General features: G+C 35.9%; 1 protein-coding gene and 1 pseudogene across 24 annotated transcripts in view; one reads left to right on the forward strand and one right to left on the reverse strand.

Annotated features, from left to right (window-relative positions):
- Window positions 1–27,342, forward strand: part of ADGRL3 (adhesion G protein-coupled receptor L3) — an 829,014-nt gene that overhangs the window by 95,318 nt on the left and 706,354 nt on the right. Inside the window, exon 2 of one of the 24 annotated variants that reach the window (XM_032400448.1) lies at window positions 8,438–8,507. The exons of the other annotated variants lie outside the window; for them this stretch is intronic. The gene's annotated coding sequence lies outside the window, so the exon portion shown is untranslated. The remainder of the gene's footprint in view (window positions 1–8,437; window positions 8,508–27,342) is intronic. 24 annotated transcript variants of the gene reach the window in all.
- On the reverse strand, window positions 17,559–18,150 carry LOC116629083 (annotated as a pseudogene).

The following is a 27,342-nucleotide window of genomic DNA, read 5'->3' on the forward strand; positions in this document are numbered from 1 at the left end:
ACAAAGTAAAACTTCTTGAATTACGTTTATAAAATATTACTTTGTGAAAGTAGCAGTGCTCAAATATATAATTTATATGTCTATTCTTTGACTCATTACTTTAAAGTTACTTTAATCATATATATGCAATTACATATACATTATTATGGTATATTTAGCATACTCATACTATTTGAAAACTATCAGCAAGGTATTTCAAAAAGGTAGTATCACTTTCCTGGTAGTTGGCATTCTCCCTACACCTTCTTAAGATACTATAAGCAACATCAAAACAATAGATCAGTGTGTGGCACTGTAATTGAGAATTGCACCATTATCCAAATTATTATTAGTTTCTTACTCATAATTATTGAGTCTCTTTTAGAATCTGATGTTATCTATTGTGCTTTTTGATTGCATAGCTAACAGTTTAGTTTTTAAAGCTATTCTGTTTTATTTCCTAGATAAAATGGATAATTTTGATCTCTGAGTAGCTACACTGAAAACCATTACTGAAGATATCCCAGAGATGTTTTTGGAAAAGGGAGTCCTTTTTTTGGTGTTCCTTTAATTGAATTGAGTGTGCCGCCACCTAATCAATTTATAAGTTTGGCCCTATGCCTTATGTAATATATGCTAAATTGCATATTTTAAGCCTTTGACCCTGGAATGGGAATGTTTATATGTACTTTGAAAAACTGTGGGAAAAACAAATACTTAAGTTAATTTCTGATTTATTAATAGTGATGATAAAAATGTGCCACATTTTTCATTTTTACCTTGAATTTTTATAAAGCTTTAAGGTACAGTTTTTATTCCAAACAAAGTATTTTTTTCCCTTCTATTTTTCACTTCTGTCATATCCCTTTAATTGAAGACTCAGCGTATCCTGGGGAAAAGGTGGGCTTTTGAGTGTCACAGAACTCACTAAATTTCTACCTTATTATTATTTTTTTTTACTTTGGTTTACCCCGTTGTCTCATTTCTGATGTAGGTTATAAGGGAGGAAAAATACTTTTTCCCTCTACCCTTCTGAGTTCTTAGCTGAGACCCATGTAATAAAAGATCAACAAGACAAAAACAGAAGTTTATTAAGATGTATACTTCATTTATGCGTGGGACATACGCAGGGAAAAATGAATACCTTCCTGAGGGGGCTAATTCAGTCTTCAATACCATCTGAATAGAGGTTAGGGGGCTCTAGGCCTCTTAAGGGTGTAGGGGTCCTGGGCGGATTGTCCCAAGATGGCCACTTTGCCATAAAGATTATTTTGAGTTAAAAGTAATCAAAACCCAGCAGATGCAGGAAAAGCTCTCTGCCTCCCCCTCAACTGCCTAAATTTACATTGGAAAGGAGAGCCTGTACTGGGAAGAGAGCTATTAACAGACTCCCCTTTACCTAGGAACCTTATCTGCGTAATAGGGCAACGTTATTTTTCCAAACATCTCTTAACTTTTTGCTAATGGTCTTCCTCTCCTTTGTATCCTCAGACCCTGCCCCTCTCCTTAGCTCATATAAGCTTCATGTTGTCTTCTTGTCTTTGGAATTTCCCCCGTACGTATACATATTACATTTGATTTTCTCCTGTTAATCTGTCTCATGTCACTTAGATTCTAAATCCAGCTAGAAGGACCATAGGGCAGAGGAAAATCTTCCTCCCCGACAGAGGAGAGTAAATGATTTTTAGGACAGATGAATGGGCCTTTGTTAGAAGAATAGGTGGGAGGTGTGATAGTTTGTGACAAAGTGTGTCTGGGTGTGGTGTCCATTTCAATTTTCCTCTCTTGTGGTAATGGTCAGTCTTCCCTGGTTGATGCAACTCTCTGGGAGGGGACAATGAGTTCCTTCTAGAGAATCTGTCTTTAGGTAGGTAAGTAGAGTTCAGAGAAAATCTCTCCCTGCATTTGCTGTTTTTCATGTGCCTACATCTCCAAATAATCAGTATTCCAAAGCAGTGTATTTTGGAGTGAGATGTCCTAAACTCCTACAGTCCTATTTTAAGGTGGTTTATTCTGCTACCCTTCAAGGGTTTGTTTTAATTATCTCAGGAGATTCTTATGAGGGTTAAATAAGATACCCTCTGGAATGGCACTTTTACCACTATTACCTCACCCACCTCCCAACACCAGAAACCAGTATTAATAACACTTATCATTTGCCAGGCTTTCTGTTTTGTGTTTGACTTGGAGAATCTTGTATAATTCTCCAAATCATTTTACATGCAAGGAAACTGATGTCTAAGAAGAATCAGCACCTCAAGATTACATAGCTAGTATATATTATAGTCAAGGATTTCAGTTCTTTTTTAAAAAATCTTTTTAACAATTTATGACACTTTCGTTAAAAACTAATACAAGTGTATGTTTTAATTACTGACTTTTCTTGAATTAATCATTAACCTGTCCATGCAAAAGTTATTTAATGGTTCCTATTTCTATGTGCTATTTTTTTTTCCTTGCAAAAAGCATGAAGATACTAAGCTGTCATGAGACTACCATAATAATATCAAGGGGGAATAGAATCAGATTAATTCCATTTATATCATGTTAACCAGCCTACATTTGTGATCCATCTACTTGGGCACACAAGCTGCTTGCTGAATTGTGCTGGTACCGATAACCCTTAATTCCAGTGTATCCTGTTTTTGAATCATTTCATTAAACAAAAGCCTTTGAGTCTTCTTTTGTTGCCAAGAACAAATGGTTAGATTTTAGGAACTGTAGCTACTTTTGTTATTCACAAATTCCAGAGCCTTTCAAAATTTATCATTCACATTCTCAGCTCTGCACACAATCAGTCATTATGTCAGCAGCTGCCCAGGGAGCCTCACTTCAATTCATTCAGCCAAATAATAACCATCAGGACACTGCTACATTAAAAATAATAATAAAATTAAATCCTTAAATAGCAGAGTTCTTTACTTCTGTAGTTAAAAATTAATTACTTGAATTTAGTAGAAATCCCATTGTACATTTTGACAGGGAGGGAAAAGCAATATCTGTGTTGAAAATTAAATTGATTAGACTGATACGTTTTAAAAATAGAAAAGCTTATAAAGGGTTCCATTTCCAAATAAATGACTTCAAATGATTTATTGCAGGCAACCATAACTTAATCAGATGTCAGCTTTTGTTTTTGTAGTTCACTGAGTAAGCAATCAAAAATCTGTGACGATTTGAATAATTAAAAATTTTGAAATAATTTTAATGTACAGAAATAGCACGAGCCCACTTTTCTGCATTAGAGACAATAAGCACATTACCATATTGAACATTTAGCCTGCTTTTGAATATGTGATACCATATATTTGTGATTAAATTAGAAAAAATATTTTAAATTACAACTTGAGTGTTCCCCTCCATCCTTCTTCCACATCATTCACCTTCCCTTTCTTTTCTCCCTTTTTCTGTGGTGTTCCATGGTGTTCAGAACATTGGAATAACATTCTATGTATTGCAATCAAAGCATAAATATAAATATTAATTTGTACAGTGTTGTTGTGAGGCTGTGTCAGGGACACTTCCATAGAACTCATTTGTGGTCTCTGAGGTTCTTATTATTTTAAATGTCCTTGATCATGTTCTTTTCTACTGAAGTCTTAAGTGAAAGACCATGTTTTTGTCTGCATCTTCACTTAATTTCCTTCTCATTCTAAAAATGAAGGAAATGAGATGAAATGCTGACTCAGCTTGTCAGTTTGCTGGCAATTTGCTTTTAAGTCACATATGGAATTAGAGGCATCAATCTGTGCACAATGATGCCACCTTCTGCTGAACACTTTACATCTTTGAAAAGATCTCCTTTACTTTTGGAGTATGGACTTGAACAAATGAGGAGCTTTATATGAATTTAAATTCAGTTTTGGTTAGATGAAAAAAGATGCATGTGTGAGGTTACCTGAAGATCATTTTCTTTTTCTTTGAAGTACATGAAGGCTATTGTTAAGAATCTGGATAACTCTCCTTAAAGGTGTATGTTTTATATTTTATCAATTATTGGCAAAAGCTTAATAATAGTTCACTGTTCATTAGCAAATCCAAAATAATAGAGATGATTTCTTAAAAGGTTACCAAAAATATTATGTTTATAGTAGAAAATGTATATAGTATCCTTTATTGTTATTATTATTAACTTTCAAGTTTTCAGTTGTCTTATTTATCATCAGATATTGTGATCTGGGTTTCTTTTTTCAGACAAGCATAGCATAATGCTGAAAGTGGATTTTTTATATATTTAAGAACATATTTAGCTTGCATTTATTAATAATGGGTAGATCTTACAATGTTCTTCTGTTTATGTTAATTAAAGAAAAAAACGTAGTTGAAATTTATCAATTTCCTAAAAGTCATGTTCACTGGGTAATTCATTCTTATATACAATGCTAGTATTTTATCTTCATGTAATCCCATCTTACCGGTTTCATGGCCTTCCTTCAGTGCAAATGTTTCTAAAGGGTTACTGTGATTTTTGCATGTACTTTAAAATCTGCCAAAATGACTATACATGCATAAAGCTTCCAAACATATCTAATACAGGATTAATATGAAACTGGAATGGGCCAGCTTAATGAATGCCAAGCTTAATGTACAATCTGTTTTTTGAATAAATCATACGGGAAAATTGTGGAGTGTGTAAATTACATAGCCATCATAAATCAATATCCTTAGATTGCCCTGCCTTAGATAAGGGGTAGCACTGCAGAGGCCATGACATACTTGAAAGTGGATGAGAGGAAAACAGTTAAAGTGAGAGAGGAACACCCATTAAGGAAAGGAAATGCTCAGAAAATTATTATAAAAGTCGAGTACACAAATTACACACCCCTGGGTAGTGGTTATTTTATGCAGAGTACCTGGATGCGTAAGAGAGCTCATGCTGCGTTTTACCATGTGACCGTGGCAGAACGAAGTTAAGATATTTGGACTGTTCTTGCCTTAATGCTTAAGAACGAGTTCTCTAAATCAATAGCACTGTTAGAGGAGTTTCTTAATAAAGATTTTGTACTCGTTGATGAAGCTGCACATGATGCTCTCTGTTCTAATCTCAACTTGGTACAAGAAAATTAACTTTCATGGACGCTACTGGTAATCTCTAAAAGATTTCCACTATGGATCATCTAATCATTTTATTATAAAAACAGGTCTTGCCATCCATTTTGCATTAGTTATTGGCTGCAGGAAAAATATTAGCTAGCAATAAAAAGATTGTGAGTTTAAAATATGGCTTTTTAAAATATCGTCTACACTGGCAAAACAAGTTTTGTGACGAGATGTGAACACTTTTTTTTTTTTTTAAAGCCTTTCACAGGATCATATTAACTGCCAGGAAGTTTTGCCAAACAGATTTTAAGGGGAAAATCAGGCTATCCTAACTGTCCAAATGTTTTCTCACGTTTCAAACAAGCAGCTGCTGGGAGTTCCTGCCAGTAGTAAACCTTTCAGGCAGAATATGAGCAGCTAGCTGCCAATCTTGTGTCAATATTTTAAATTCACTTACAACCATCTTTACTGGTGTAAAAATTTCTCTTTCCCCCCAAAAGGGCCAACAGATAACTCTCTTTGTTGCTTGGCCTCATTTTACTCCCCTAGTGGTGAAATAGCCAAAGAAGCAATTTTGGTAGAGAAAGAGAGATTTCTTTGAATATTAGGAGTAAGAACATAATCTCAGTTTGTCTGTTGATGAGGACAAATCTGAAATAATAAAAACAATCACAACAATAAGAAAAATTTAAAAAATGTTATCTATGACTAGTTCAGCAGATACTCTGGTAATGAATTTATTTAGTGCTTATCGCTAGAGTTTGGGTGTGTGTTTGTGTGTGTGCATGTTTTGTTTTGTTTAAAAGGAGGAAAGTCCAGAATTTGACTTTCAGAAACATACAGATCAAGATTGGCAAAGGCAAGAAATAAATGCCTCGAAATTAGTTTGAAGGTATTTATTAAACACTGGGGAGTAATTATCTACTTGAGGCTTAGATTACATTGTAAAGATTATATCGTAATCCGTGGCCTAAAGGAGTTTTCTCTGAGGTACTTGAGAATCAACAGTGCATGGTATCACTGCAGACGTAAATTGAGAGGAAACAATTGGCAAAAGATTGTGCCTGAGACCAGATTGGATGAATCTTCGTTTCCTAAAATAGGAGGATTTTATTACAAGGGTGATGATAGGTAATAGTGGGGAGAGAGGGGTGAGGGGAAGCAATGAAGGTACAGTGAGATGAGGGGGATGTGTAAGAGCTGCTCATTGGTTGGGAGAGTGAGAATTTGCCCAGTGTTAAAGATAACAAAGTGAGGGCTATTTGCTAGTGGACACTTCGAAGTAGGTGTTTCAAAATCTTCTTGTCCTTGTGTGTGTGTGTTTTAAATCTACACCTTTATTTATTTACTTTTCATTAAATTTAAATCCCTGAGGGGTACAGCATCACACGGATTCTGTGGCCAATGGCGTTAGCAGGAAGGTTGCTTCGGAATTTGGCAAGAACCATGCCACTGTTTCCATGAGCACCAGTTACTTTTCCCCAGATTACTCTGGTTTTGTTTGGTTTGCCACCAGGAGTGACTGTGTTGTTCATTGCTTTGTACACATAAGCACATCTCTTGCCTAGATAGAATTCCGTTTCATCTCGAGCATAAACACCTTCGATTTTAAGAAGAGCTGTGTGCTCCCTCTGGTTTGGGAGACCCCTGCTTATAGCCAGCAAAAATGGCCTTGGACCACAGCCTTCTGGACATTATTTGGTATTATAGGAGTCCTGTTCCCAGCAGGCCTCCACAGGCTCCAAGATGGCAGAAAAAGAAGTGTCCTTGCGTGTTTTTATCTAACAAATAAGTATAAGGAATTTTTATTAAAATTGGAACAGTTTGTGGAACTGAGCATTGTTTGCTTCTTTTTGGACACCTTCTCACTTTCTCTTTTTTTTCTTTTTTAAAATTTTTGTTTAGTGCTGAAAAAAATTCCTTCAGTCACAGATATTTGTTTTTTTTTTTTTTTTTTAAAGATTTTATTTATTTATTTGAGACAGAGAGAATGAGAGAGAGAGAGCACATGAGAGGGGGGAGGGTCAGAGGGAGAAGCAGACTCCCTGCCGAGCAGGGAGCCCGATGTGGGACTCGATCCAGGGACTCCAGGATCATGACCTGAGCCGAAGGCAGTCGCTTAACCAACTGAGCCACCCAGGCGCCCAGTCACAGATATTTGTAAGATTTAATTTTACCTCTAAAGTTTTGTGAATTTTTTATTATTCAGGTTAAAAAAGTGTTCATACATGTTATCATGCATAGTCATATTTTTTAAATACCATAAAACAAAATCCTGATTCATTATTTATTTTAGATTATGAGATATAACTACAAAGTAATGTGATTTTAAAGACCAAACTTCCAGAATTAGTGCAATTAATGCAAATAGGGCAATCTTTTAAAGTAGTCATTTTGGAAAACTATACACATTCTAGTGGTGAGGATGTTGCGGAATCATTTTTGAAACTTCTCACTGGAATTGTCTTTATAATCAGTAATGGATGGGGATGTAAATCCTACTGTTTTGCCAAAAACTATATGAACTATTTCTATCACTTCACTCACCTGGCTTGGCTCAAAATATATTTTGAGTTTTCAAAAAAATGAAATCCCCCTCCCGAAAGATAGCAATATACTATTAAATATGCTATGGATTTCATTGGTACCCCCAAAACATTAGTGATTAATGAGTATGAAAATGAATTCTAATAGAGGTGCTAAATTCAAGGAGGGGTTCCAATATATCTCTTTCTTAAGTAATGGAAAATTTGCTGTGTTGCATAAATGTTCTTAAGGTGACTTATAAAAGAAATCGCATTCCTTTGTATGTATAAATTCTAATAATCTTTAAAAATAAATTAGATTATCGTATAATGTCAACTCATGTGACTATCCAAATTTATAACTTTTTGTTATGGAGTTCACATACCAAACATTTGCTTCTTGGGAGAGTAGTTTAGATGCTAATTGTGTAGTAGACTCTCAGAGCCTGGGAGAGGAAATGCCTTCTCTGAAAACCTAGCTTCAGCCTTTACTAGCTGTGTGCTCTTAGGGGAAAAAGTCACCTCATCTTCCTGTTACTCAGTTTCCTCATCTGTTAACTGGGAATAATAATAGTGTCTCCTTTATAGGTTGTTGTAGAGATTAATAATTTAGTGCATGCGAAGTGCTTAGAATGGTGCCCTGCACGTGAAGATGTTACCTAAATGTTAACAGTTAATAAGGTGATACTGATACATTTGAATTGATCCAGTCTTTTTTGCCTCACTAGCAAATTTATTATTAAATGGTCCTATCTGTAGTTGTGACAGAAACTGTTTCTAGGGAAGAACTGTTAGAGGACTAAATCTGTCATTTTCTTTGATTGATTGCTTGGAGTTTTATACTTTTATAATAAGGACCAATTAATTAGATGTATATTCATTTTACATTTCAGGTGGCAGCAATAAGTGTCTGAAATGTGGGATTTTTAAAGTTGGTACAGCTTTCTTTCTCCGGGGTTTAAAGTAAGTGATTCCGTGTTCTTAAACAGAGCGGTGAATTTTATGAATGGTTCCCACAGACTACCTCGTTTAGTTTGCTTTCCTCATTTCATTTAATAAATACCAAAGAATGCGCACCCATTTTGGATGGTTACATAAAATAGGCATCTGACAAAAAATAAGGATATGGTAAACCTTGCGGCAATCACAATTTGAAGAAATGTAGTTAATCACCATGCAGAATCTTTGCTCTATTCACAAGGCATCATGTTCAGTATTAGCTGATGATAATAGATAGGTTGTTTCTTCACGGGTGTGAACAGTTTCCTTCTCTGCCTTGGGCAGCAGCTGTGGCCGCTGTGCCAGATGTGACAGTCTCTCCAGGTGAATGAAAGCTACAATGTTGTTTGTGTAGCCACTGCTGATAATTGTAGAACAGTTGTGCAGTGGCCCTCCTACCTTGCTCTTCTGCTGCATTCATGGTGGTAAAGGCTTCATTGTGTGATTGGGTTTGCCTTCAGGTAATTGATTCAGTCCTTAGTTCTCATTTTGTAGGGAAAGGCACTTGATTTCAATCCAATAGTTGTGCAGCTCCCAAGGGAATGCCCACTGTACTATTGAGACCGAATTCTCTCTGTTCACTTCAGGTCATGAGGCTCCCAGCTTGTTTGTTTGTATTATTGGATAAAGCGATTGAATACTGCACTCTGCCTTTGGGTTATGCCATTGAAAAACCAACTCTTGAATGGCAACAAGCAGTGAGGAGGCCCTTTGAAAACAAAAAAAAATTCTTTTTTAGGCTTTATACCTGAGGTTTTTTACTTTGTGTATTCTCTATTTTATTGAATATGAATATTTTAGCATTTGCATGCTTATTATTCCTTTATTATTTTGCTTGTTATAATTTTCAGATTTTTATTTTAAAAAAGTTAATTGTGTGTGTTGTGTGTGCCATGTATGTATGTGTGGCGTTCTTATAATAATAATAATAATATGTTCCTGTGGTTCTGATTGTGTCTGTTTGAACTAGCTCCACAGGGCCTTGGTGTAATTTCTCCTGGGTGTCTTCTCATTGATTTAAATCTCATAAATGAGTATTACTAATACAGTGAGTGCTTACTGAAATCCAGAGTGTTGTGGACCTTTGACAGGAAGGTTTTTCTCATCTTAAGGTAAGAATCAGCTCAAGTGATTCTACCAGTCCTAGAAGTGAATCACTTTTGCCAGTGCAACAAACTGGTGGTACCTGCCTTAGGATCCTGAGTGTTTGGATACTACTGCTCAAGTTTAGGCAAAGAGAGAGTTCTGGGTCATATTTATAACTCATTAAATTATGAGACAAGATTGAATTATTAAATTGTGAAGACAAGATTGTATTAAAAAAAAAAAAAAAAAAACCCAAACCACCAGTGTTTCTTACCAATTTTAAGCCATGTGCCTTGTATAATCCACTTGCAGGAATAATTTAAAGCACTTAATTCTTTGAAACAATAGATTTTGTACATGATTTTTTCAACTATTTTAAGTCTATAATAAACAAGATATGCTTTTGTTATAATACAACAATTGTGAGTATCTTCCTTTGAAAAATGAGTTTTAGTCTACATTTGGGCTTTTAACAGTAGGACATATGTATTAGAATTTCTACATTATTGTATTGTTATAGAACTTACTCTTCTGAGGAGAGTTTCAGTTTGAAGTACCAAAAACTATGTTACATATGGTATTGTAAAATGGATTACAATATCAGTGAGGCTTCTATTTTCATAAGTTTGGGTGGTTGGTGTGGGAAACACTAGAGTTGGTAGGGTCTGGGGCAAACTCTTTCTAATTTGTTAGCTTTTATTCACTTTTAGTGACTGTTACTTGAGGAAATGTGTATTCATTCTTACCAGGTCTTCTGATTTTTAAAGAGAAATAGGGCATCTAGGTTTCCATGTGATCTTTACTAGTTTTTAAATGTTGCCTACAATTTCAAACTTTTTTCTTTTTTCTTTTTTTTTAAGATTTTATTTATTTATTTGACAGAGACACAGCGAGAGAGGGAACACAAGCAGGGGGAGTTGGAGAGGGAGAAGCAGGCTTCCCGCTGAGCAGGGAGCCCGATGTGGGACTCGATCCCAGGACCCTGGGATCATGACCTGAGCCGAAGGCAGACGCTTAACGACTGAGCCACCCAGGTGCCCCTTTCTTTTCTTTTTTTAAAAAGATTTTATTTATTTATTTGATACAGAGAGAAAGGGATTGAGAGAGCACAAGTAGGGGGAGCAGATTTCCACCTAGCAGGGAGCCAGACCCGGGGCTGGATCCCAGAACCCTGAGATCATGACTTGAGCCGAAGGCAGATGTTTCACTGAGCGACCCAGGCTCCCCTTAAGCTTTTTTTCTATAATTATTTAATAATAATCATTCATAGAGAGAAGATAGACAGCCTTTTGTTTTTCTAACTCTCAGATTAGCCTGGGTTTAAAAACATTGAGACTTGATTAATGTAAAATAATATGTACACCTCATAAGAGCTCTTCAGTCATTTTTGACAGTTATATTCAACTGGGTAGTCACCCCCTAAAACAAAATTTAGAACATTCTCATCACTCCAGAAAGTTCCCTAAGTGTCCCTTTCCAATCAATTCCCTATACTTCCCTTGTGCAACCATTTTCTAGAACTTGATTTGAAAGGGCAAAGGAATTCTGGCTTTTCAGCAGATGAAGCCCAAAGGCTACAACAACCATTGGCAATCTCTTGCTATAAAGAAGACAAAATGAACTCATTCATTTGGTCAAGTGAAGGAGGGAAAGGAAATCATATTTGTTTAACACTTATTCTGTGCTAACCACTACATATCCAGTATTGAATCCCTGTGTACAAAAATTCTGCACTTTTCAAAACATCATTTTCTAGATGCAGGGACTGAGGTTCATAATGAAAAGGCAACATGCCCAAAGTCATATAATTAGTGGGCAAGGTGAGAATGAAAAACCAGAATCATGGAGTTAAAGATTATTTTTCTATAAGCTTGGAAATGTACTTTTTGAAGATTAATATAATAATGAAAAATCATTATTTATAAGATTACCACATGATGATGACAGTATCTAAACTGTCTTGATCATCTATTAATTGCCTAACACCATTCTGAGAAACTGTTTCCAGCCTACATTCAAATTTATGAGTAATATTGTCATTCATATTTCACAGATCAGGAAACTAGGGATTAGAGATATTAAGTAACTTGCACAGATTCACGTATCAAATGAATCTTGGAGCTGGAATTTAAACAGGGGTCTTTAACTTTAAAGACTGTTCTTTTTAGGGGTGCCTGGATGACTCAGTTGGTTGAGCATCCCACTTTTGGTTTCAACTCGGGCCATGATCTTCGGGGCGTGGGATCAGCCCTGCATCTGGCTCCATGCTTGGTATGGATTTTGAGATTTTTTTTTCCCCCTCCCTCTCCCTCCCCCTCTGCACCTCCTTCCACTCATGCACACACTCTCTCATAAATAAATAAGTGACCTCTTTAATACCCATCACCAGGCTAACCCATCCCCCCACCCCCCTCCTCTCTAGAACCCTCAGTTTGTTTCTCAGAGTCCATAGTCTCTCATGGTTCGTCTCCCCCTCCGATTTCCATATGCAAACAATGAATCATGGAACACTACATCAAAAACTAATGATGTAATGTATGGTGATTAATGTAACATAATAATAAAAAAAATAAATAAGTGAAATCTTAACAAAAAATACTTCTTTTTATAAAACTATTTTACTTGTTTTATTTAATGTTTTGATGTTACTGATTTTTATTTTGACTGAAAACTATTCTTGAGGAGTTTACTCATTCTGTGACAAATAAATTCCTGAATTACAGGTATCAATTAATGATATGGAATATGAAAGAATGCAAACAATATAGGTGTTTCCAAAAGTATGGAAACAATACAGATGAAAGGATATATTTTGTATATAAATATAATATTTTTAAAAAATTTAGAGTACAATTAAGGTATATAGCATATTTTACTGTAAAGTGAGTTCTATAGTCCAGAAACTAGATGATTAGCAATTTAATTTTTTATCCCATTGGTTAGGTGTTTAGTACAAATTAATCACACCCTTCTGTTTCATTCCTGAGTCAATTGGGAATTAAGATCAAACTGTTGCTTTTGGAATCTCCAAAGCTAATTTAAAAAATGGAGCTTCAATGAAAAAGCAAGGTTTCCAACTCCATCCTCCTCAGATAGTTTCACCTACCTATTTGTGGAGAGAGAAGCTGAAGAATTCAGATCTCCCTGAAGAAAGCAAGCATAGACTTGTTCTAAAGAATTTGTAGTGGGAAGAGAAAGATACTTATGGGCATGCAGGTCTGTGAAAAAAAGGAAAAGGCCCAGAAAAAGGGAAAGACCCTGGCATAAGAATGCTGCTCCTATTGAGTATGATTCACTGAAAACTAGCCTTGTACCAATTTTCTCCTCCTTTGAGATAGAAGGAGCAGGATCTCCTCTCTGACACTGCTCCTAAGTGTGAAGGGCTGTGGCATAACAAGAGCCCAGGAAGGTGTTGTAAGTGGAAGGAGAGAGAAAGGGGCCCATCTATGTTCATTGCTGCTCATGGTTTTCATATACCTTGAGGTTTTGGTATGAGTGACCTTAAGGTGTTTGCATATTTATATTCTAGAGTTTTTAAGACTTCCATAGGGGACACTTACTATGCTTAACCTGTTCATTCACTTAAGACCGCAGCTAGTGTGTTAATTCAGCCTGGCACCATAACTGCATTTGAGATTCACAATAAAATAAAAACCATTAGTCAAGGCCTCAGTCAGCAATAAAAATAAGGTCTGCAAAACTTGTACTTTAATTAAAAATGGAGGCTGTTTAAAATGAGAGATTAATGGAGTCATAAAGTAGAAAAATTAAAATGCATATGTAAAACCAAATGGAATAATAGTTCTGAAGATTTGCTTTGTCTTAAAAGGGTCTCTGAAACCTTCCTCTCATCATTAAATTACAATTCTGAAGGTCATGAAGCCAAGGAAGGAGGAATTTTCACAATCAACATTACTGAGTTGTTGATAAGAGTATTAGTTTACTATCTTATTTAAAAAGATAATGTAATGGAAAAGAATATTATTTTGACTTTCTATTTTATGTTTCTTTTCTTTATAATAAAGTAAAATATTCATTTATACTTTTGCTGCATATGTCGACAAAAGAATACTCCTTTAAATTATGTGGCTCCAAAGTAAATTTTAAGAGATCAGAATTTATTTTGAGTCATGAAAATGTAAAGTTTTAAATGTTGCTCATTTCTAATTGATTTTCCAGAGGGGAGAAAATGTGGAGGAAGAAAGGAACTCATATCTGTCAATTACTTTTCTGGAAACCTATTTGATTTCAGTAAATTCAGAGACAGTTTGGTCTACCATGTGGTTCAGTATCTCAGGTCACATGTCATACACTAATTTGTCTCTGCCACAGTTTTATACTGGGGACTGGAGTCAGATCATTTAAGTCTCCCACCTTTTTTTCCATCTACAGATTAAAATACAGAGGAATCACTACTGGGGAATGTTACTAGCATCTTATGTACTTATTGTCTATATGTGAAAATTAGCAAGACACTTGCTTCCACCATAATACTTCCATATTGCTATGTAGCAATGATCATTTATCATACTAAAAAATCTCATTCTTATGTGCACAACTTTCTTAATAAATCATGTATACATAGCAGTGTCTTTAGATAAGAATAACAACCTCATGCTTTAAAGAGGTTCGAAGGAAAGGGAAGGTAGATTGCTGGTAATTACATTAGTTCAGAGTATTGCTTTTTAGGTATATTTGTCAATGGGCCTACAATAGATGGATATTCTCCACAGAAACTTCACTACCACAATCTTCCACCCCCCAAAATGAAAGATATGATTTGGTTGTCCCATAAATCATCTTTCCAAGAAAGCAAGCTGTTCTTGCAATATGATGGCAGATGGAGCAGCTTTTTACCAGTGGGGGGTTTTGTTCTTTGCTGCCAAGGATATTGAGGAAAGAAGGAATTATGCTAATTTATCTGTTTTTCTCCTTTGCAAGCAACTTTACATATATCAAGAACTCATTTTAGGATCTGAGTTATTATTTTTTGGCACTTGGCACAAATTGCTGAATGTATATATACTGTTTAACCTTTAAACATTAGATATGAATGCCATATACTGTTAAAGGGTCTTCTGCTTGTTGAATTTCAAAAAGTCATGGGAAGGTTAAGGTCTTGAAAACATTCGAGGTAGTCTCACTGCCCAGTTTCTAAGATCATGTGCAGATTATGAGAGCTCTTAGAAAAGTAGAGACTTTCTTTCTCCTGGATGAAACCTAATAAATATAAATATATAAAATGGACCAACTCTTATTCTGATTAAGCATTCAAAGATTATTTATTAAATGACCAGATTTATGGAAGAATAGAGTGCTTAGGCTCTTGGTAAACTATACCTACAGTATTGGCTTCTGATATATGTACACATAGTTTTGCTGTCTCTCCTGACTTTAAACAATGGCTGCTTAAATGAAGAATCTGCTTTCCCTCTGTGAAGAATACCTATTTTCCATTCTTTGCCAAGGGCATGGGTTATTCCAGGGTGTAGTCAAGTGATCAGTTCATTGGGACATATAATTATATCCTCCACTTTGGTGCCTTCAAAGAGAATATCTTGTGAGAATTATTAGTTTTCTCAAGCACTCACACAGGTATTGAAATTGCGAGATCAAATCCAAAATCCTTTGAGGTTTTTTGGAATAAAGATAGCATGCGAAAATGATGAGCATCCTTATTACAATTACTACTTTCTAAGAAATGCTTTTTCCATGCCCTCTAAGATCAGCTTTTTTTTTTTTTAGAGTTCCTTTGTTCCCTTTTCTTTCATCTGCTGCTTTTTACTTGTCCCACTTCAGGGGAAGATAATTGAATCACCTCAGGCTGAGTGCTTGTGGACCCTACAAATTTAATGCCTGTAAATAAATTATGCATGTTCTATAGGAGTTAGAAAGAGTGGAATGGGTATATTCTGGTCTAGGTTGTGACTTCAGATGAATAGGTAATATCTCAGATGTATTATTCTGGTAGAGAAGGGATAAAGGATATCTAGATCTTAAGCAAGGACATTCTACTTTGTGCCAAATTTCAACTTTACGTATGTCTTCTGCTTTCTGAGCTTCTTATTCTGACTGTTGAATGATGCTGACAAAAAACAAAAACAAAAACAAAAACCAGAAAACAACCTACTATTTCTGGGGTGTAATTCAGGATAATATAAGCTATATTGCAGTTACAAATAAAAGTTTTAACACAATAAAGATTTATTTCTTGCTTGTATCCAGTGCATGTCAGGTGATTTTCTTAGGTACTCTCTAAATCATGATTTGTAGACCCAGGTTACTTCCATTTTATTATTATTCCTTCCAGAATATATAGCTTTCAAAGTTGTGGTAGTACAAAAAGAGCTAGAAGACCAGGGCTATAGTTTGAGGGCCAAGTCTGCCCACATTTTACAATGTGGGGAATAAGCTCTATTGTCTCTGCCCATAGTTAGTGCTCCTATAAACTCATTTAAAAAAACCCTACACTTTTGCCCTCAGAGCAACTTTCAAATCATGTTATGTACACCTAGATACTTTAGGTGTCTTAGTGCTCATAAACTATTATTAAAAATTTAGAAAGAGAAGGACAAAGTTGAAAGAATGATGCTATCAGACTTTAAGATTTACCATAAAGCTATAGTAATTAAGACAGTATGGTATTGGTGAAAGAATAGTTAACTTTTTTGTTAAAAGAAAACGGAACAGAAAAGAGTCCAGAAGTAGACTCTCACAAATATGATCAACTCCTAGTCCACTAAAGAACAAAGGCAACTTAGTGAAAAAAAGAGTCTTTTCAACAAATGGTATTGCAACACCTGGATATCCACATGTAAAACAAATGAAGCTAGAAACACCTTAAATCTTTCACAAAAATTCACTCAATAAATAAATGAAAGACATAATGTATATCTCAAAACTGTAAAACTCCTAGAAGACAATATAGGATAAAGTTTAGGTGAACTTGAGTTTTGGTGAAGACTTTTTATACAACAGCTGAGACACAGTCTATGAAAGAAAACATTGATAAACTTCATTAAAATTAAAAATTTTTGCTCTGTTAAGAAGAATGAAAAGTCATAACTTGGAGAAAATCTGCAAAACACCTATCTGATAAAGACTGCTATTCAATGTATACAAAGAATTCTTAATGGGCACAAACAAAAACAATACAATCAAAAAGTGGGCAAAGGATCTGAACAGTTAACTTACTAAGGAAGATATGCAGATGGCAAAGAAGCATATGAAAATGCACAGCATCATTGGTCATTAGAAAATGGTAAATTAGAACAACAATGAGATACCACTACACACTTATTAGAATCACTAAAATCCAAAACACCAACACCACCCAGTGTTGGTGAGGATATAGAGAAACAGGAACTCTCATTCTTTGCTGATGAGAATGCATAATGATACAACCACTTTGGAAGACAGTGTGGCAGTTTTTGTTTCTGTTTTTAAGGCGTTTACTTTATAAAAAGCTTTATTTATTTATTTTTAATAATCTCTACACCCAACCTGGGGCTCGAACTCATGACCCCAAGATGAAGAATTGGATGCTCTCCCAACTAAGCCAGCCAGGTGCTCCAGTATGGCAGTTTTTTTTTTTTTTTTTTAAATAATACTCTTACATATGATTTAGCAGTCATGTTCTTTGGTATTTATCCAAATGTTGAAAACGTGTCTACACAAAAATCTGCACATGAAGGTTTAGAGAAGCTTCATTCCTCGTTGCCAAATATTGGAAGATGTCCTTCAATAGGTGCATGGGTGAACAAACTGTGGTATATCCAGACAATGGTATATTATTCATAGATACCAGCGCATTGAAAGACATGGAGGAATCTTACACGCATATTTCTTGGTGCAGAAGCTAGTCTGATTCCATACTCTATAATTTCAACATGTGATTTTTTTTTTTTCTTTTTTTTGTGGTTGATATCTTTATTGACTTGGAGGTGGGGGGCAGGTGTTCAGGAGCTGTTGGTGGGGCAGTAACTTCCTCTTCACCATCATAGGCTTCTAGCTGCTCAGGATGGTGCTGGCTTTGTGAATGGAAGCCATGTGCAGATCTGGGTGGTATTTGTTCTTGTGAATCATGTGTCTGATTCTGCGAAGGGTAGCCCAGGCATTCTTACTGATGGTAGTCCGCTCATGAGGTGGCCGGTTTCCGCTGGCCGGATGTCTGCTTCATGACTACCTCTACACCTTTGCTTTCTGGCCACTGGCTCCATGCCTACAGTCTTGGAGCAAATCAGCCCATTGTAGGGAAGGGATTGTGAGCCTTCAGGTTCTGGGGTTTGGTGCTGTATGTCTGCTTGTTCCTCTTGATCAGGAAGCCGGAGCAGCTGTGCAAGACCATCCATTGCAGGTGGGTGGTGATGGCAGCAACTCCTCTCACTAAGGTGGCTGGAGACAGAAAGAGTCCAACTATGCGATATTTTTGGAATGGGAAAACTTGAGATATAGTAAAAAGATCAGTGGTTGCCAGGGGCTCATGAGAATGGGAGAAGGATGGACAGTTGGAACACAGATTTTAGAGCAGTGATACTATCCTGTAGTACACTATAATATTGATGTATGTCTCCATAAATTTGTTAAAACCCATAGAATGCACAACACACAGAATGAACCCTAATGTGAATTATGGCCTTTAGTTAATAATTAATATTTGCTCATTAACTCTAACAAATATATCACCCTAATACAAGATGTACTAATAGGGGAAACTGCCTGTTTAGGGAGATGGAGTGAAATAGTTTATAAGGGAACTCTATACTTCTGCTTAATTTTTTTGGTAACCCTGAAACTTCTCTAAAAATAAAGTGGACATAATTTAAATGCATCAGTTATTTCTCCTTACTGTAATAGGTGAACTTGTTTTTTTCTTTATTGAGCAGGAACCCACCTAACACATTTCTGAGTGTGTCCACCTGTTGCCATGTAGTAATCTCTAGGGCACTTTACCTTTCCCGCTTGCTGGAGGTGAGCACTTTCCCATTCTGTTAGCTTCTTGGAAACTATTAATTTTGCAGCAGATTCCAGTCAGTTTATTCAAGCCCAGTGGTTCACAACTGGGGGGTAGTTTTGCTTTCTAGGAGACATTTGACAATGTCTGGAAACTTTTCTTGGTTGTTACCATTGAGGTGGGGGTGGCAATGATACTATTGGAACCTAGTGTGAAGAGGTCAGGGATGATTCTAAACATTCTGTAATGCCCAGGACAGCCTCCCATGGCCAAGAAATATCCGTTCCCAAATGTCAGTAGTACGATGGTTAAATTCTGCTTAGCCTCCCCGATTTTCACGCTTTGTTGGAAATGCAATGTATTATCTAATCATCTTCATCACTCATTAATTCAGTCATTGGATACTTATGAGGGAACTATTGCAATAAGAACTTGTAATTTATGTTTTTAAGTGCAAACACATACATGGGAGCTTGATACAACCTGGGGTATCAGGAAAGTCTACCTAAGGAAGGGATCTTTAAGCTGAGATTTGAAGGGTAAGGTATAGTGAAAGTTTAAGAGAGGCCTGGGGGGAGGGTGTGGACAGGGAAAAGTGTGCAAAACAGAGCTAACACTTTCTGAGACTGATAAGAATCAGGCTGCCTTCTCCAGAGGAGGAACTGCTCAGTTCTTACCTAAGATAAGGTTTATAAGGGAACTCTATACTTCTGCTTAATTTTTTTTTGTAACCCTGAAACTTCTCTAAAAATAAAGTGGACATAATTTAAATACATCAGTTATTTCTCCTTACTGTAATAGATGAACTTGTTTTTTTCTTTATTGAACAGGAACCCACCTAACACATTTCTGAGTGTGTCCACCTTTTGCCATGTAGTAATCTTTAGGGCACTTTAGGTGCCTTGTCCCACACCCTTACTTCTGATTTGATGTCTGGTCAACGGTTGACTATGGACAGTGTTTGATTCTCTACCTCAATTCCAAGACACAATTAATAACCGTGCTTTGTAGGTCACCCCAAACCACCCATAGGAATTGAGTGAAAGGTCTGATATACAACCTAAACCAGCCACAAACTGCCCTGTGGGGGGCCTCAGGATATTAGGCAAGGGCTCTGTATGAAGCTTTCTTCCATGGCCTTAGGGACTAAGCATCCAAAGACAGTGTTTAAAGTGTAGTTCAATCATGATAAATACCAAGTAATGTGTATAATTGTTGAATCACTATATTGCAAGCCTGAAACTAATATAATACTGTATGTTAACTATACTGAAATTAAAATAAAAAAGATAAATAAATAAAAAGTAATTCAATATAAGCCTAAAAAAAAAGTGTAGTTCAAGTAATCCCGAAGGAGGGACTGCAGAGGCAAGGAACCAGGGTGGGCTTGCTTTTAAGTCTTTGGTACCTAAATTTAATAGGATTCTTCCTCCTACCAGCAACTTCTGGAAATCATGAAAGAAGACTAGGGACCAAGAGATACAACAGGAGTCAGACTTGATTGGCTTTTATGGGGTTTTGACTGATGTTTTCTAAAATGCCATAAAACCATTTTCAGATTGCTCTCAGTCTTAGTAACGAATTCTCAGGATGACACCACTTCTTAGTAAGTTAAATGTGAAATGAACTTCTAGAATAAGTTTGTTTCATTCTCCCCATTTTCCAGATATCATGTGTAAAAATACAGTTCTGAATTCTCATGCGTTAGTCTTTCATTTGTAGATATTTATTGAGAGTATCTACTGTGGCCCAGAACTGAGGCACCGGGACACAACAGTAAACGAAAATTTATCCCTTCTCTCATGAAATTTAATTCTATTTGGGTGGGGGGGATAGACTATGAAAAAAATTATAAATAAGTTATTGAATAGAACAATTTCAGATAGTGCTAAATATGATTAAAATGCAATGTAAAGTACAAGGTGAAGAAATGTAGAGTGATCTGGGAATGCTCACCTAGGCTCCATAAGGAGTAAGATGTGGGATGAGACCCAAATGATAACAAAGAGGAAGCCTCTTGAGGAGCTGGGGTAATAGCAAATGCAAGAGCCTTGAAACAAATTTGGCTTATTTCAAAGGCAGAAAAGGCCAATTTGGTTGGCATTTAGTATGGCAGACCGAGTGGGATAAAATATAAAGTTAGCTAGGTCTGAATTATGTAGGATCCTAAAATGCCACAGTAAGAAATTTAGATTTTCTTCTACTTGTAAATCAGTTTAGATACTTACAAGAAGAAAGAATGATAGATCTCATTTACCTTGTAAAAGATCATTCTGGTTACTAGATGGGTAATGAACTGGGGGTGAGTTGGAGCTAAGAGTAAAAGGCAGGTGATCAGTTACAGTGCTTTTGCAGTTTTTCAGGTAAAAGATAATGGTAAGTTTCTAGAATTATAGTAGTGAACTATAAAAAAAAAACTGGTTTTCAGGTGAAAGATAAAGGTGTTTCTAGAATTATAGTAGTGAACTTTAAAAAAAAAAACTGGTTTGATTCAGGAAATGATTTGGAATTGTCCCACAGTTCTATGTCATTTTCAAGTTTTTAGGACTTTTTACCTTGGGATTTTTAAACATTTGAGTACATTTTTTTGTGAACATATCAAGTGTCTGATATATAATGTGGTGCACCCCTCCCTCCCCCCCTTGTCCCTTTCCCTTCCCTCCTTTTGAACTATGGAAAGGGAAGTAGACAATTTTAGGCCATTTTCCTAATGCCTCTTACTCAAGATGAATTTTGTTAAAGATAATTAGTAGTTAAATTCCTGATAATACAAAAATTTAACAGTGTAAATTGATTTGTGTTTAAGTTTTTTCTTAAGGCATTAAACCTTTGAACTTCCACTCAGACTTAACTTTTGGGGGTATTTTATTACCTGGGAAGGTATAAAAGTAAACCCGAAACTCATAGAAATGAAAGCTCTGTTGATTTCTAAATTCCCTTACAGCTCTGAAAACTGTGGTCACTTTTTGGTGTTGTGATTGTTTTGTTATCAACCGTGAGGCTGGAACTGCAATGTATGTTTTTTAAGCACATTAGTATATTTCTTAGAGCTTAATCAGGGAGAGGATCTGCAGACTACTATCCAAGCTGCTGGTACCGCTAAAGAAGTAGCAATTATTTTAACTTTTTAAAATATATAGCAGATTTGTGGTGGAACTATTTGCAAGTACCTTAGTAGATTGAAGGCACTTTTGACCCGAAGATTAATAGGAACCTCGCAAAGGCTTTTGCCATGTCATTATTCAAAGAGCGGTTAGAGTACATTTATTATGTACTGCCAGGATCCTTATGGGGTTTATAGGAGGGCTGGAAATGGATCTCTCTACATCAAAAGCTATTAACTTGTTTTTTTTTGTTCTTGCATAAGGGAGACATTAGTAGGCTTTGCTTTATGCACTGGGCTTGGTACTTTTTTGAAGGGCACAGTAAGTATGAATTGTGAAATGTGAATGCAGATTAGTGGAGAGCAGAGTAGCTTGTTTCCCAGTTATATCCTTTGATTGGAGAAAGAAAGGCAAAGTGAAGATTGCAGCTTCTCTTCTTATAGATGGAATATCCAGGGACTGTATCAGCCTTCCAGCCTTTCACACTAACAGTTTTAATAGCAAAATATCTTCTGAAAATCTTTTTTACTCTTCTCCACCCTGATGTAAAAACTTAAAGAGAGAGCTATTATTTTTGTGCATTATAAAAAGAAAATAAATCGGGTATTATTGAAAATAAATGATTTTTTTTTCAAATTCAATCTACTTAACTTTGGAAGAAGACTGTTACCAGCAACACTAGACAAAGAGACTCAAGATAGAGATTTTAACTCTGGTTTTGCTAATGGACCAAACTTACCATTTCAGAGCTCCCAATTACCCGGCAGCCAAAGGGCCATAGTATTTGCCTTTCTGTTAGGTCAAGATTGTTTAGAGGATCAAATGAGGTAATGCTTGGGAAAGTTTGTGACTCATGAAGTAGTGTCACATCATTATAGTTCTCATGATTTGAGTCATCATTCCTTTTCAGAAGCATTCACTACACACACACTGTCTGCTGCAGTCTTGTCACTGTTCTGCGGAGTTAGCTCATGCTAGTTCACAGAATGACAAAGCCGCTCTGAATAGTCTTCAGATAAGTGTCACCAGGGACCCTCATCAGGATAATAGCTTTGCACCACTGAATACACTACATCTACAATTGTAGTGCACACCACACTTTAGCCCAGTTAGAACAGCTCTAAGATTATGCAAATATGAAAACTCCTTCTGTTACATTTTCTATGTTTTTTCCTTGGTAAATTTAATATCCAGAGAATTAAAAATATTTTAAATAGGATTATTATGTCGACAGTCACAAGGCTAGTGAAATCTCATATTTATTTAGCAATTATTAGTTATCAGATATTTGGCAAGTTCTATAAATTAATTCTCTAATTTGATTCTTATAGCAGTCTTTTTTTTTTAAGATTTTATTTATTTATTTGCCAGAGAGAGAGAGAGAGAGAGAGAGAGCACAAGCAGAGGGAGCAGCAGGCTGAGAGAGAGGGAGAAGCAGGCTCCCCACTGAGCAGGGAGCCAGAGGCAGGGCTCTATCCCAGGACCCTGGGATCATGACCTGAGCCAAAGGCAGATGCTTAACTGATTGAGCCACCCAGGCATCCCTCTTATATAGCAGTCTTGCATATTATGACCATTTTAGTTAAAAGAAAATAGAAACTTGGAGATATTAAATAACTTGTCCAGATGACAACGGGTAACTGGTGTAATTAAGAACCAGGCTGCCTGGTTTTAAAACAAACCCTGAATTACTAACTTATACTTTCTTTCCAGGGTTATTTTTTGGTGAAAAATGTAAATAAAATTTTAGATTGAAATGTGGCATTTTTGGAAACTCAACACCAGTCAAGGAAAACACAATCTTTCATTTTTGTTTCATTATTGGGAAAGAAAATTTTGGTCCTCTCTGCAACCACTTGGAAAAAAATCACTGAATAATTTGACAAAAATCTGCATATGAATAGTATTTTCTGTCCTATATGTCCAAGATATTAAAGTTTTCCTTTGTCTTTTATTCTGTTCAGAATCTTGGGTATATTTATACGTTTATACTTAGAGAGCTAAGAAAAGGATGAGAATATCTGACTAATTCTTGAAAATTGACTTTATTGTATTGTGTTGGTTTAGAAATTCTTCCCCCTTTTCTCATCTTGTTGCAGTTGATGAGCAGTTCTGAATATACAAAGTCTATAACATTTAGAATCAAAGGATGCAGATTCAATTCCAGTTCACTATTTGTGAGACTCATATGTTGAGAACTAGTGTACCCCACTGAGTTCAAATTTGGTCATACATAAAATGGGAGTAACTATTAAAATTTTTTTTGTAATGTGCTTGAAAGTGCTTTGTAAACTATCAAATGCTATATAAATAATTAAATATCATTAAGCGATATCATTAAGTGATAAACTACGGATCCTGAGCAGTTGTATAGTGTAAGGGTCTCATGTCTGTATAACTTTCTTAAATTTTAAATATAAAAGTACTAAAATATGTGCATGTGCTTTGGAGAATTGTAACTCCTTTACTATACACTTAATTTGGTCCCCCCTCTTCAGCTCATGTGTTGAAGCCTTAATCTCAGTGTGATTGCATTTGAAGATAGGACCTGTGAAGAAGAAATAAAGGTTAATGAGGTCGTAAATGTGGGGCCCTAATCCAGTAGGATGTTAAGGAATGGGCTCAAGCTGGAGAGTCAGGTAAGAGTTGATACTGCAGTCTTGAGTCTGAAGGCTGGTTACTCAGGTAGAATTTCTATGTTGCAGCCTGGAGGTAAAATTCTTTATTCCCTGTGAAACCTTGGTCTTTCTTCTATAGGCTTTCAATTTATTGGATGAGGCCCACCCATATTATGAGGGTAATCCACTTTAATAAAGTCAACAGATTGTAAATGTTTATCACATCTTAAAAACAAAACAAAACAAAACAAAACACCTTTACAGCAACATTTAGAATAGTGTTTGGCCAAGCAATTGGTCATTATAGTCTACCAAGATAACATAAAATTAACCATTATGCTGTTGTAACAAATTACTACAAATTTAGTGGCTTAAAATAACACATACTTATTACCTTATAGTCTGGAGATCAGACGTCTGAAAGGTTCTCACTGGCCTAAAGTTCGCAGGACTGAGCTCCTTTTGGAGGTTCTAGGAGAAAATTCATTTCCTGTCTTTTTCAGTTTCCAGAGTTTGTCTGCATTCCTTGGCTCATGGTTTCATCCCTCTGTCTTCAAAGCTAAGTTCTTCTTTTATCTACCCCCATCTTCCTTTTATAAGGTTTCTTGTGATTACACTGGTCCATTTAGATCATTCTGCTAATCTCTTCATGTAAAGATCTGCAGATTAGCATCCTTAAATCCATTTGCAACCTTAATTTCCCTTTGCCATGTAACATAAGATATTCACAAGTTCTGGGGTTTAGGATGTGGACATCTTGGGTGGGGGGGTTGTGTGGGGTGGGGTGCGGATTCTTCTGCCTACCTCATTAACTGATCTAACTGATCTTTGTGGTCAAAGAAGCATATGGTAATAGTTATGAAGAGACCTTTAAGTGAAACCACCTGCAGCCCAGCTCTTCCTCCTATTAACCAAGCTCCTCTCATAGGTGACTTCATTTTGCCCCAGGTTCTCATCTGTAAATTGAATTAATAGTTTTTTTAGAAGATTGAGTTGATACTTGTAAAGCACCTAGAAGAGTGATTAGCACATGTCAAGAAATCTACTCATTTGTCTCTTTTCATTATAGGCCTCAGTTGTTGTTGTTTAAGAGAATTAAAAGTAATGTAAATCGGTTAGGGGGATGGAGATAGATCTCATAACAGTCAGTTCCACAACTTTTCTTTAAGGTTTTGTGCAACCCAGGATAACTCACTTTGTTTATTTTATGTTATCTTGCAACTGGAAACACTGTGACATGTTTTATATGTACACATGTACCTACTAAATAAAAGATACTTCATGCTTGGAAATGGGAATAGATAAAGCAGTACCAGAAAGGTTAATGAGTATATTAAAATAAGAGTGTTTGAAGGAGGAGTTGATTGTGCCCTGACCTTCTCCTGATTTGAAGGAGGGGGTGGTGAGTTTTAGAAAAAGGCATAGTAAGGTAGGCTTACTATTTTTAAGACTATATAGCCCTATAATTAAACATTAAATCGTCTCAGTAGAGAATCAGAAGCAAAACCCGATTAGATTATAAAATCAACTTCAGACATAGATTTGTGTTTGTAATTTTTATTGTTGGAAATGAGAAGTAATCTGCCAAATTATTCACCTATTAGGACCTGGCAGTTCAACAGGCAAATATGGAAGCAGTACAGATCATACATCTTCTTTATATTGAATTTGAAAATATTTGTAAAACGCTTTGGTATGTATTTTTTAGATTTAAGATTTCTGACAGCAATGGCTGCATAGTAAACATCTTTGCATTTTTCTGGCTTAGCTCTCACAATTCCTGTCTGTGACAAATACTGGGAATTTAGTACTTTCGTTGGCATAGTTAGGGAGAAGCTAAATTTTTTTTTTAAAAGATTTTATTTATTTATTTCAGAGAGAGAATGAGAGAGAGAGCATGAGAGGGGGGAGGGTCAGAGGGAGAAGCAGACTCCCCGCCGAGCAGGGAGCCCGATGTGGGACTCGATCCCGGGACTCCAGGATCATGACCTGAGCCGAAGGCAGCCGCTTAACCAACTGAGCCACCCAGGCGCCCAGGAGAAGCTAAATTTTAACCAAGCACCTGAGTAATGTAATCCATTAAATCACACATGAAATAGAATGTTAAATTCTGAAAGCTTCAAAAAATAACTTTATTATCATAGTTATAATAGAGTTTTTATTGTATGGAGCTCTGACTTTACAGATGATTTCACTGAATGCATTCCTTAAAAAATAGTGTACAAAAATTTGTAACAGATTTTGTACTGTTATTTTTATTTATGTTGTAGTGCAATGTTTGGATATTAACATATGCTCATATACTAAGGCAGAAGTACTATTGAAATGTGAGCAGAAAGAACATTTTTAGTAGCTCAACAGAAAATATCACTTTGAAAGTAGCATGTGAATTCTCATTTACTTAACTGGCTTTTCCTAATTCTAAGTTCAGAGGACAAGTTAAAATGGAAAAGATCCTGCCCCTATGCTATGCATCTTATATTCTGGCCTTTTTTTTTTTGCTAATATAATTCTTTATTTTTCCTGGTAATTTTATGATAGTATTCTTTTGTTAGTAGACACATGAAATAAATTAGAGGAGTAAAACTATATTTAATAAATTACTTATGTAAAAAAGTTAATTTTGAACTACTGTGATACAGGAAGAGAAGGGGGCAGTGAGTGAAAAAAATATTGATTACTTACATATTGCAGAGAATTTTGTCCCTTTAGGAATGCTAGAACCTATTACATTGAACATTTTTTTTTTTAAGACTTTGTTTATTTGACAGAAGGAGTGAGAGAACACAAGCAGAGGGAGTCACAGAGGGAGAGGGAGAAGCAGGCTCCCCGCTGAGCAGAGAGCCCGATGCGGGGCTCCATCCCAAGATACTGGGATCATGACCTGAGCCGAAGGCAGACGCTTAATCATATGAGCCACCCAGGCGCCCCTAACCTATTACATTGAAAAGTGTATCTTCCATATAGGAAATTAAGAAAAATATAGGAATAAAAAATACAGGAATAAAAAACTGGGACCTAGAGAGTTAAATTGTTTG

The sequence above is a fragment of the Phoca vitulina genome, unplaced genomic scaffold (assembly GCF_004348235.1).
Source record: "Phoca vitulina isolate PV1807 unplaced genomic scaffold, GSC_HSeal_1.0 scaffold3, whole genome shotgun sequence".
NCBI lineage: Eukaryota > Metazoa > Chordata > Mammalia > Carnivora > Phocidae > Phoca > Phoca vitulina.